Here is a 10,124-nt window from a genome sequence, read left to right as displayed (position 1 = left end):
TGAGTTCTAGGTATGAGCTTTCGTGTGCACGCACACTTCACGAAAGCTCATACCTAGAACTAACTTAGTTGGTCTTTAAGGTGCTACTGGAAGGAATTTTTTTATTTTGTTTTGACTATGGCAGACCAACACGGCTACCTATCTGTAACTAAAAGCATAAAAGTTATTCTAAAAGTTGCCTAGTTATTTATCTCCTTGCTGCAACGCAGCAACTTCGCTTTTGCCGCTCCCTGCACGTGGCTTCCCCCTCTATCCCCTCCCAATCGCTGCAGAAGCGCAGACCGACTAAGCATGCAGCATTTGCAGCCGAGCTCCAGGCTGGCTCTTCCTCCCTCCCTCCCTCCCTCCGCGCGCTGTCAAGCAAGGGAGACAACCAAGCCCCGCCCCTTTCCCAGCTGCGCTCGCGCTCTCTCTCTCTCTCTCTCTCTCTCTCTCTCTCTCTCAGCAGGTGTGAAAAGCGAACGTCACGCTCTCCCGCGCAGGCGCGCCGGGCTCCTTTCTTTCCCTCTGGTCTCCCAACCAGCCGGGATTCCCTCGACCGCGCGTGCGCTCGAAAGCAGTCTCTCTCTCTCTCTCTCGCTCTCTCCCCCTCCTACCCCGAAACAAGATGGCGGCGGGGAGGCTGGCCGGGAAGTTGGAGTGAAGGGGGCGGTGACGGGCAGCAGGTTACCAGTGTGGCGAGGGCAGAGGCCGCAGGCGGGCCGGCACCGACACCGACCGAGGCGCGAGTGGAGGGGAGCCGCCTTCTCGGGGATGAGAAGCCGGGGCGGCGGCAGGGGGACCAGCTCCCCTCTCGCCTGCTGCTGCCGCCGCCGCCTGTGAGGAAGGGGAGCGTGTGTGTCCCCCCCCCCACGGCCTTCCCCCGCGCCCCGGATGTGTGGGCGGCCGCCTCCCAGCTTCGTGGTGGGGCCGAGTCCCCCGAGCGCCGGCCGCGACGGAGGCAGCGGCGGAGTCCCGGGAGGGGCGGCTGCGGTGGCGCTGCTGCTGGGTGCGGAGGGCGAAGAGGCGGGCAGGTGAGTGGAGGCGCGGCGGCAGCAGCTGCACACCTGGCCAGAGCCAGTACACCGGCTTCGATGCCTTTCTTCCTCCTGTTCGCCTGAGCTCGAGGCAGCCTTGCCAGTCAAAGCAGGTCGGGGATCTGGGGTCCTGGAGGGTCGTTCCGCCTCCCCCCCCCTCCACGGGGCATCAGACACCATTGCCCCATTGTCTGGCTGACTTCTTGGAGCCCTACTTCTTCAAAACCCTGCCCTTTCCCTAGGACGGGGCTTTTACTATTTCGAGCCAGAGCCCCATGTATGTTAAAACGACCTTCTGTGGCCCGTGGGTCTTCTCCCTAAGGGATCCCCACCACTTGGAGGTGAGGGTGTCTCATGCCCTGTTTGTGGGGGCACCATAGGAAATGGGACACTGGTGCCTACAGGCCTGTGTTCCCTATGTTCTCTTTACGTGGGTAGGGCTATTGTTGGTGGCCGCTGTTGGGAAGAGTGCATCACCAAAAGGGTAAAAGTTGCATGGAGTTGTTTGCAACGGGCAGACGGGTCCCAAAGACTCCAAATTGCATCTGCCTCTACGTTCCGTTGGCAAAAGGAGTAGAAATTGGAGCAGTTGCGCTTTCACGGAGTTTAGAACGGAGTGGTTTGGATTGTGACAACTGCCGATTTGCTACAACTAGTCCTATTGGAACTCTGTGCAGTTTGTTCACTGAAGTTATCATCCTGTTTTATTCCTCTGCCCATTAAGCCCATGCTTTGTTGTTGTGAAGTAGTGGTTTTCAGCTGAATTGGGGCTGATACAAACATTCCAACCGCCACAAGGGGACTAGTGATAAATGCTTCTGCATTATAGAGAATCTCTCCAAAACTGTGTGAATGAGCAGTATAGTGGCAGTGTAATTCAGTGTTAGCAAGTGTAAAATGAAGCACATTGGGGCACAAAAACCAACAGCAAAAAATCCTACGTGCTGGTAGGGGTCAGAACTATCCAGGAATGAAACCTTGGGGTTATGGGGGATAGCATGATAGATATGTTGAATTTTACTTCAGGGATCATTAAGAAAGTGAATGAAACACCCTGTAGCTTAATGCTATTATATGAAACTGGTGAGAATATGATTGCTTGCTGCAGCTGAAGGAGGATATTGAATATCTGGAAAAAGGCAACCAAAATGAGCAAGGGGTGAAGCAACTCCCCTGTGAGGAAAGGTTATAACTTTGGAGCAACTTTGCTGTCTTTAAAAGAAGATTAGACAGATCAATGGAGGATGAGTGAATGTGAATGACTACTAGCTATAATAGCTATGGTGGGAGACAATATGCCTCTGAATGCTTGGGAATCTCAAGTACAGTGGTACCTCGGTTTACGAACTTAATCCGTTCTGGAAGTCAGTCCTTGAACCAAAACCATTCTTAAACCAAGGCACACTTTCCCTAATGAGGCTTCACGTCGCCAGGGCCCTTCCACTGTTCGGATTCTGTTCTTAGACCAAGGTAAAGATCGCAAACCGGGACTCTAATTCTGGTCTGGAGTTTGTAAAGCAAATCGTTCGTAAACAGGACTGTTCTAAAACCAAGGTACCACTTTACTGCCCTGAGATCTGTGGATGAAGGGCAGTATCCAAATTTAATTAGGAAAAAAAGATGGGTGGGTACTGTCAAACTCTGGTCCTGCTTGTAGGTTTCCATAGACATCTTTTTGGCCATCGAATCAGTATGCTGGACCTTTGTTCTGAGCTCTTACATTCCAATGGGAACAGGGTAACACTTGTATACTACACTCGCCATTGTGTAGGCTAACCAAATTGCCTACAGTAGCCTCCACAGTGGTCTTGTACATTCTCGGTGGCCCTTCAGGCAGGTGTGCAGTCTCGAACCAAATGAGTCAATCTACATGATCAACATTTATTCAGTTTAAGTATTTATCACTTTTTATGGTCAATCCTTTAAATCAGGCTTCCTCAAACTCGGCCCTCCAGATGTTTTGAGACTACAGTTCCCATCATCTCTGACCACTGGTCCTGCTAGCTAGGGATCATGGCAGTTGTAGGCCAAAAACATCTGGAGGGCCGGGTTTGAGGAAGCCTGCTTTAAATGGATCTTCTAGCAAGGCGAAATATTTTTGATATAATTTTAGAAAGGCTAGTGCTTCAGTAAGAACAGTGAGTACTAGTTAACCTCACGGAAGGTTTCCACATTCCAGTGTCCCGTAGATGTTTTGAACTGCAACTCCCATCAGCTCACCCAAAATGAGCAGTAGCCAGGGTTGATGGGAGTTGTAGCCTAGCAGCTTCTGTGGAACCTCGGATTCCCATCCCTGTTATAGAACCAGCCAGTCATTGTGTTGCTGTTAATTGTTCTGGTTTTTTCCCCCTCTACTTAGATTTCAGACTGTATGGAGGCTGGAGCAATCTAACTTTTCTTCTTGGTGAGTGCATCTCAGTGGATTTACCTTTGCTTGCATTTTCTTTGGAATAATTGTTCCTGTATATTGTTCCAGGAATGGTGCTCTTACTCCTATAAGATACATGGTTTTTGTAGTTTATTGGTGGGAATTCTGAGAAACACTAATGAGTCTATAAATAGGTTGCGGCCTCTAGCCTTGCCAGCAGTTGAAGAGTGTTGGTGACTTGTAACCAACTATGCCACTTGTAGGCAGATACTAACATGTTAGCTGAACATTGGACTTGAGTCTAAATTCAGTTTGGCTGTGGCAGTTTATTATGTTTGTTTCCTGTTTTGAAAATTGAACTTTTGTTCACCTGCAGGAAGTTGTTATGGGGATCAGTGATAGCTTTTACAATAACTGCTCATTATGCTGCTATGCTGAATTCTTGTGAATAATCTGCATAATACCTTCTCCATATGACTCCCCACTTCTTCATGGCAACCATATGTACTGTATTTTTCTCCCTATAGGACACACCGGCCCATAGGACGCACCTAGATTTTTTGGGGGGGAAATGAAGGGGAAAAAATAATTCCCCCCCCCCAGGGGCGGGGCGGGGGCGGGGGAAGCCCGAGCTTCCCCTGACCCCAGCCCCCAGAACGGCTTGGAGAGTGATGGTGAAGGTGCGCACACGTTTGCCATCACTCTCGGAGCTTGCGAGGCTGCGGGCGGGGGAAGCCGGAGCTTCCCCAGCCTCCAGAACGGGTCCGAGAGCGCTGGCGAAGGTGCGCTCACCTTCGCCATCGCTCTCGGAAATTGCGGGGCTGGGGGCGGGGGAAGCAGGAGCTTCCCCCGACCCAAGCCCCCAGAACGGGTCACAGAGCGATGGCGAAGCTGCGCGCAGTTTTGGCATCGCTCTGGGAGCTTGCCGGGCTAGGGGGATAGCTTCCTGAAGCCTGGAGAGCAAGAGGGGTCGGTGCACACCGACCCCTCTCGCTCTCCAGGCTTCAGCGAAAGCCTGCATTCGCCCCATAGGACGCACACACATTTCCCCTTCATTTTTGGAGGGGAAAAAGTGCGTCCTATAGGGCGAAAAATACGGTATCTAACTAATATCTAACCCAGATTGCTATACTGATCCTTGCAGTTCCAGTAAGGCTTTCTTGCCACTCACAATTACTTTCAGGTCTTGTGTGAGAAGTTTCTACACTAGCAGTGTGGAAGGCATCTGTTACAACTATGAAAGCTTTCCTGATTGGGAAACTCCACATAGCAAGCTGAATTAAATACTACATTTGGGTATATAGAAGTAACCTGTGTGGAGAAGGTAAACTGTAGATTGGCCTTTGTGGACCAACATTTGCACGATACGCTATTCCTACTAATAGCGTATACATAATTGCCACCCTTGGCCTATTTATCAATTGATTTCAACTGAATTTTATCTCTGGAAGTAAGCTTTATTTCAAAGAAACTTTACACACGAGTGTATCCAATCACAGTTTTATTCAAAGATACCTGTGGATAGTGAGATATGCGCTGTTCTCTACTATTCTATCTCCCTATCCATTTGTGGGAGAGAGAGATTCTTCCTCGCCTCCAATATATGTACTGTATACTGAAAAGACAGAATTTGGTATGGAGTATTCAATAACTGTTAAAGACTAAAATATTAAAGAACTAAAATTACATGACTAACTTTTATTCAAATAGTGGAAAAGTATTATATTTGAGACAGATAATTTCTACATAGTTAAAACTTCACTTTTTAACATTTTGTAAATGCCATGCTTTCAGTTTTACTAATCCTAGTGAGTCAGGAAACAAGTTTAGTGGAGATCACAAGGTCCCTTAGCATATTATTACGCTTGGACTTCTGTTTCCTCCTGATATCCTTCTTCTCTTCCTCTTCATAAAGACTGCATTGCAGATAAACTTATCCCAAGGGAGTAGTTTAATAACTGAACAGACTATTTTAGGGTACAAATTAACTGATAAGAAACTTCCAAGAATGTACAGGTATTCTTAATTTCTATAAATTGAGAATTTCTGTGTTCCTAGAAACATTATTACGCTTGTGGAATGACTTACACTTGCACAATGAAACATTCCCTCCTCTCTTAGCCCTTTACCTCCCATCCTCTTCAAGTGTTAGGGGACCCTGTCCCAGCAGATGTGTGTGTCTGTGGAAGAGAAATGAGAGGAAGTTCCATTGTGTGAGCATAAATCATTCCACAAGCTCAGTGCCTTCATTGGCTATAACCTTATTGTTTAGCATTTTGTAGAGAGCAGGACAATGGTGACAGGAATAGAATTGTAGAGTTGGGAAGGGACCCTGTGGATCATCTAGTCCACCCCCACCCCGCAATGCAGGAATATGCAGCTGTCCCATATGGGGATCAAACCTGCAAGCTTGGGATTATCAGCACCGTGTTCCAGCCAACTGAGCTAGCTAGGCAAAAGCAGTGAAACAGAGACTTGGCTGTATTGCATTTTTTATTGACTTTGTTTTGTATGGAGATGTGTGGTTCCACTTGCATTTGTAATGCCATTTTTTTTATCCACACTTCTTCCGTTTGCTTTTAAAATTCTGTACTGTTTTTGTACTTTGGATTTGTAAAAGAGTCTTTGCAGAACTGGTCAGAAGTGCCTGGAAACCAAATTAAAGCATATTGCAGTTTCTGCACCACAGGATTGTTGAATGAAATCTTGCCCACCTTCTAAATTGTTTGTGAGGCTTCTGTTCCCTACTTTGTAAAACACACACTGGATATTCTTATCTGGCCCCTGTACCTCTTTGTGCAATTTTTTTTCCTCCAGCTGTCCCAGCTCCTCTCCAACCAGCAGTTCTCGTTCTCCCTCTTCATCTCCCTTTCTCTACCACCTTCCAGTCTGAGGCAATGGAATATGCAGCATTAATTGACTCAGTGCTTCACTCTTCTTATTTAACAATCATTTTTTGATTCGCACTTGGGAATTCTTGAACCTTGCTTGTTTATAGACTTGTTAGCAATGATATATGAAACCCAATCTGTGCATCCTTCCTTCTGTAACCCCTATTTTTCTGAGGTGAGGTCTCAGTTTTCCTGACTTTTTCATAACTCTGTCATCTGAGAGTGGCATAGTCTAGTTTTAACCAGAATAAGGGAGTTATGGTATGGCTTTCATTTAGAGTTGTGTGTGCTCATTAATGGACTTCTGAGGATGAGCTGTAGAAGACATTGTGTGAAACTTCTAATGTGGAAGAAGGGAAAGTCTGCTGTGAAGGAAAGGCTCTCAACCTTTGAAGGTGGAGGCCTGAGAGAAGATTTGAAGGAATTACTGAAGGGAAGCTTGGGGATAGGAAAATGATTTGCTTGCTCAAACAGTAGAAAGATTTGAGCATTGTGTGAGAAATTGGCAAAAGTGTCTATGTGGTTTGTTGTGATTTGTTTCTGTGTGTGGTATGTGTGCTTACTGCTACATGTGACAAGATGGTAATTTAGTGACAAACTGTCAGTTTGATATGATTTTAGTATCCCTTTAAAATGCTGAAATAAGTAAAATGAAAGAACGTTGTATATGGCTTATTTGTTAATTTGAATGTAGTGTTTAGTGTAATAGAATGTATACAGTTTATTTATCTAGCCTACTTAGAACCTAGGTTCTGTGTTCAAGTCAAAACCAAAAAAATGTGTTTTGTTTACTTATACTGTACAGTCATACCTCGGGTTAAATTTGCTTCAAGTTGAGCGCATTTGAGTTGCGCTCCGTGGCAACCCGGAAGTAATGGAGTGCATTACTTCCGGGTTTCACCACTTGCGCAGGCGCTCAAAATGACGTCATGTGCAGAAGCAGCGAAAAGCAATGCGCGCGTGCGCAGACGTGCCGTCACTAGATATGTTTACCTCTAGATGCAAACGGGGCTCCAGAACGGATCCCGTTCGTATCTAGAGGTACCACTGTAGTTGTAAGTTTCTTAGCTTTAAAGGCATCTAATAGTGCAGTTCTAACAATGTCTACCCTGAAGTCCTATTTAATTCAACATGTCTACTCCCCTAGTTGGTTACCATCACCACATCTTCTGGTAGAAAATTCCAGTTTAAGTATACTTTGTGTGCAGTACTTCATTTGGGTTTTCATGAATCTTCTAGTATTCAGTTTTAACCGATGTCTTTGGGTTCTAGTAGTATGAATTTCTGTGTCCATTGAATTTACACTATGCATAATTTTTTAAAAACCTTCATCTTGTGATCATTTTATTTCCAGGCCACGTCAGTTTCACATGCGTTTGTTCCATAAGTGTGCTTTGTCCTACCTACCTATTGGTCATTCTGCAAATATAAAAAGAACAAGTTAACATTCATATTTCTGAACATATTTTTCTTCACGTAGTGCATATATGCCTTTCACTATATTTTTGAAGCAGAATTCAGAGAAGTTCAGAAACCAAAGGATAATGATAGTCTTGTTTGCATATTATTCTGGGATGTAAGAATCAGGTTTGTTTAAAGAACATGGACCAAAGGAAATCCTCAGGCATGCCTACTTCTCTGAACATGTGGCCCTCCAGATTTTGTTGGACTTGCACTCCCATCTGCCCTGACTGGCTTGTTAGGGATGTCAGGAGTTTTAATCCTGCAACATCTGGAAGACCCCAAATTTCCCATTCCTGCTTGCTTTTTCTGAACTTAAAAGTCCTAGATATTGTAACCCTCCCTCACAGTAGAATTGCTTTGGCTGTTGGTCATTTTGGTTGCTGTTTCCTGAGTTTTCCATTTTGAGACATGCTGACCCAAACTTTAGGCACCATAGATCTATATAAAGGCATTACAATTTTAGAAGATTGTAATCCTTTTCATAATAATCCCAAACATGGAATTTATCTTTTCCTCACCCGCTGCACATTGGGTCAACGTTTTCATTGAACTATCTGTTTTGAACCCAAGATTCTTCTTCTTGGTTGGTCATCACCACCTTTGACACAATTCATCTATTTGATTTTTTTGCCCCAGTATCTATCACTTTTTGGACTTGTTTTTATTGAAATCAATTTGCCATTTTACTGCCTGTTTATCTTATTTTGGAGAAAGCCTTTTAGAGCTCTTTATAATTTTTTTTTGTTTATCATTCTGAATAAATTGATGTAATCTGCATCCATTCACTTACCTTAGCACCCAAGCCCTAGTATTGCAGCTTCAGGTTTTTCATTTTTGATTCAGTTCATACAACATTCCAGAATAAAGATATAAATTCTATATATCGAGAAAGGTAGTACTTACAGGTTACCTGCATTCCCCCCTCCCCATTTGTATAACAACATACTTTGAACATAGTGAGATGGGAGTACTCTTACTATGATAATACCACTTGTCAGAATAGGCATGGTATTGCTTAAGTGCAATTAACTATATATCCCAAAGAAATACTGGATTCAAGACTATAGTGTATTTTATAGTTTTATGTGGAATCTTTGTCACTGTTGTCTAAAAAGGCCTGCTATACCTACCTGTCAGGGAACTGCCATCGGAGAGACAGGTGGTGGACAGGCTACAGGAGAATAGGAGAGAATCTGCAGTAGAAGAGGGAACCAGCAGGGGGAGTGCAGGAGTCACAGCGGAGGGGAGGCTCTGGGATGCTTCCAGTGAGAGTAGTGGAGAGGTAACGGGACCCCCGTTGGGAACGCCCACCCTTCGCCGGAAACTGTCACGCAGAGAGTCTCGAAAGCGCATGTCTGTCAAAGAGCTTTTATGTTGGCGTAAATTCCGTAGACGCCCACTGTCAGATTCTACCAGCGACTGATGGAGTCATGCTTTGGGGGCTCCGTTAGTGCATCGGTTTGGATGACCAGCCAAACCCCAGAGGGATCAAGCTTTTACGCACAAGCAGCTCACTATCCCATCACAGCAATCTGACAGACTTTGAAAGCAGCTTGTGCAAGCAGAAGGCATCATGAGCGAACCATCCGGAACCGGAGGAGCAGGAGCGGGAGCTGGCGCAGATCCAAGCCTGGAACAAAGGTACAGGGCGTTGGAGGTCCAGCTGGCACTGCAAACGGCGAGGCTCGAGGAGAGGAGGGCTCAAGATGCAGATAAGGGGAAGACCACCCCACTTGCCAGACGGGTGCCTGGACTGGTGCAGAAATTTGGGGGGGATCCCCGGAACTATCAAGCCTTTAGGACAGAGATGCAATATGCTCTCAATCTACTGTTTGATGACTTCCCCGACGAGAACTCTAGAGTGGCGTACGTGATTGGCCATCTAGAGGGAGGGGCGAGGGACTGGGTTCGGCCCCTGATGGCAGCCAATAATGAAATCTTAAAGGACACAATGAAGTTTTTCCGCGCCATGGACTTGATGTTTTCCAGCGAGATCGAGCAGGGAGTGGTGCGCAGGCAGTTAATGGCGTGTAAACAGGGGAGCCGATCTGTACGTGAGTACTGGACTGAGTTCACCATGCTGATTCATAGACTTGGGTGGGACCTTGCTAGTGAACCTATTCAAATGCTGTTTGAAGAAGGTCTCTCTCCGGCAGTGAAAGATGAACTTTCCCGGGCGCCTAGGGCGGAGTCTATGGATCAGCTGACTAAATCAGCGCTGTCCATTGGGGCACGCCAGGAAGCTAGAGCTATGGAAAAGCGGGAAGGAAAGGGGGAACGTTGGAAGGACTTCCGCATTCCAGAGATTCCGGAGCAGCCTTTCCCGCCAGCAGAGCCGATGGAACTTGGAACAGCGCGCGCGCGCGCAGTTTCAAACACCAGTGA

The 10,124-nt window shown here is 46.2% G+C and overlaps 1 protein-coding gene across 2 annotated transcripts in view; it reads left to right on the top strand.

Moving 5' to 3' along the window:
• The first annotated feature begins 588 nt into the window (after positions 1-588).
• Positions 589-10,124, top strand: part of APC (APC regulator of WNT signaling pathway) — a 69,380-nt gene continuing 59,844 nt past the window's right edge. Inside the window, exons 1-2 of one of the 2 annotated variants that reach the window (XM_081880298.1) lie at positions 589-1,013; positions 3,376-3,420. The gene's annotated coding sequence lies outside the window, so the exon portion shown is untranslated. The remainder of the gene's footprint in view (positions 1,014-3,375; positions 3,421-10,124) is intronic. The other variant, XM_081880301.1, reaches the window with a different exon arrangement.

The sequence above is a fragment of the Podarcis erhardii genome (assembly GCF_964252035.2).
Source record: "Podarcis erhardii genome assembly, chromosome: 11".
Taxonomy (NCBI): Eukaryota; Metazoa; Chordata; class Lepidosauria; order Squamata; family Lacertidae; genus Podarcis; species Podarcis erhardii.
This window is presented reverse-complemented; position numbering and strand designations above follow the sequence as displayed.